Source organism: Schistocerca americana, chromosome 6 (assembly GCF_021461395.2).
Source record: "Schistocerca americana isolate TAMUIC-IGC-003095 chromosome 6, iqSchAmer2.1, whole genome shotgun sequence".
Lineage (NCBI taxonomy): Eukaryota > Metazoa > Arthropoda > Insecta > Orthoptera > Acrididae > Schistocerca > Schistocerca americana.
Genome location: NC_060124.1, coordinates 289,204,580 through 289,207,079, shown reverse-complemented (window position 1 = coordinate 289,207,079; position 2,500 = coordinate 289,204,580). Strand labels below are relative to the sequence as shown.

General features: G+C 58.8%; 1 pseudogene; it reads left to right on the top strand.

Moving 5' to 3' along the window:
- LOC124621093 overlaps window positions 1-2,500 on the top strand; it is a 7,768-nt pseudogene that overhangs the window by 1,878 nt on the left and 3,390 nt on the right.

Genomic DNA, 2,500 nt, shown 5'->3' with positions numbered 1-2,500 from the left:
GTTGCACACGAGTCAGTCGATCCTAAGCCCTAGGAGAAATCCGATGTTGATGGGGGCCGTCATAGCATGATGCACTTTGTGCTGGCCCCCGTTGGGCGAAAGGGAATCCGGTTCCTATTCCGGAACCCGGCAGCGGAACCGATACAAGTCGGGCCCCTCTTTTAGAGATGCTCGTCGGGGTAACCCAAAAGGACCCGGAGACGCCGTCGGGAGATCGGGGAAGAGTTTTCTTTTCTGCATGAGCGTTCGAGTTCCCTGGAATCCTCTAGCAGGGAGATAGGGTTTGGAACGCGAAGAGCACCGCAGTTGCGGCGGTGTCCCGATCTTCCCCTCGGACCTTGAAAATCCGGGAGAGGGCCACGTGGAGGTGTCGCGCCGGTTCGTACCCATATCCGCAGCAGGTCTCCAAGGTGAAGAGCCTCTAGTCGATAGAATAATGTAGGTAAGGGAAGTCGGCAAATTGGATCCGTAACTTCGGGATAAGGATTGGCTCTGAGGATCGGGGCGTGTCGGGCTTGGTCGGGAAGTGGGTCAGCGCTAACGTGCCGGGCCTGGGCGAGGTGAGTGCCGTAGGGGTGCCGGTAAGTGCGGGCGTTTAGCGCGGGCGTGGTCTGCTCTCGCCGTTGGTTGGCCTCGTGCTGGCCGGCGGTGCAGGATGCGCGCGCCTGCGCGGCGTTCGCGCCCCGGTGCTTCAACCTGCGTGCAGGATCCGAGCTCGGTCCCGTGCCTTGGCCTCCCACGGATCTTCCTTGCTGCGAGGCCGCGTCCGCCTTAGCGTGCTCCTCCGGGGGCGCGCGGGTGCGCGGATTCTCTTCGGCCGCCATTCAAGGATCAACTCAGAACTGGCACGGACTGGGGGAATCCGACTGTCTAATTAAAACAAAGCATTGCGATGGCCCTAGCGGGTGTTGACGCAATGTGATTTCTGCCCAGTGCTCTGAATGTCAACGTGAAGAAATTCAAGCAAGCGCGGGTAAACGGCGGGAGTAACTATGACTCTCCAAATGCTCACATGATGCGTCATATACGGATCCTCTCGGTCCACTCCTTAGCATCCTAGTGGTGTTGAGTGGGCGATGGTTCGCTTAGCCTCTCGGTGGGAAATCCTAGCTCTGGCCTTCACGTGGCGGGGGTCGTGAGAGGTTCTGAGGAAGGTTATGCCTTGGCAAAAGTCTCCCAAAGTTCCTCGACCAACAGAGCAGGGTGTGTTTAGGGTACGGGGGTTGCCTCCCCTCGTGCCTTTGCTCCAGCTGGCCCAACAACAAGAAGTAAACGTGGTACCAGGCCTCCCACTGGAGCGCCTGTGCCAGCTGATGAGCCACCCAGCCAGCCAACCGATGCGGGTCGAGCGCCGCTCCCCATAGTCTGCCCCGATTGCTCGCGGTCTTTTTCCACCAAGACCGGGCTCGGTGTTCATCGGCGCCATGCTCATCCATCTGCAGTCAACGCGGAGATACAGACGGGGAGGAAGAAGGCCAGGTGGTCTGAAGAAGAACTCTTGCGTTTGGCCCATGCCGAAGCAACCCTGACCATCCACGGTTGCAAGTTCTTTAACCAGGAACTCGCCAAGGCCTTTCCTGCTCGAACGCTGGAGTCCATCAAGTGCCAGCGTAGGACGAAGTCCTATCGGGACATGGTGGCAAGGTTTGTCGCCGAGCTCCCCAGTAGTGCTCATGGTTCTCATGACGCTGCGGCTGAGCCTGGTGACGGATCCCCTGTACCACACGTTCCACCTCAGGGGGATAGCGTTGACCTTGCCATCTGGTCCTTTGTTTCTGGACTCCCTCCATCGGGCCGCCGATTTCGCTCTCTGGACGCTCTTCTGGCTCTTGGTCCTACCACTAGCCGGGACACTATCCGAGCAATGTTGCTACCTGCTCTGGATGAGTTAGGGAGCATGGAACCAGCTGTCCATCAAGCTGCAAACATACGGATTCAACAGCCTCCAGAGCGGAAGCGTGCTCGACGAAGGTGGGAATATGCAGTGGTCCAGCGTGCCTTCAAGAAAAATCCGGCACGTTGTATCAATGGGTTCCTTGAGGGCACTCTTCTGCATCAGCCCCCGTCCATCCCGGGGCTGATTGAGTATTGGACAGACCTCTTTGCCCCACCTCGTGTCAGGTCTCGGCCTCCCCGGGGTGAGGGCCTGTCCGACAGGCTGTTGCCGTTCTCAAAGATGGTACCCTTCCACAAACTATGGGCTCCCATCACGGCGGAAGAAGCGGCTACTGCCCTACCACCTCGAAGCTCCGCTGCAGGCCCAGATGGTCTTACACCGGCCCAATTACGTCGCCTTCCCCGGGAGGTTTTACTTAAAATCCTGAATATCCTTCTCCTTTCCCGTTCCCTTCCATCCCGTCTCCTTCAGGCCAGGACCACCCTGCTCCCCAAGAGGACCGCCGCAGCATCCCCTGCTGACTTCCGTCCGATTACAGTGTGCTCGGTGCTAACCAGAGCCTTTCACAAGGTTCTGGTTGGCCGCCTTATGCGCTTCTGCACT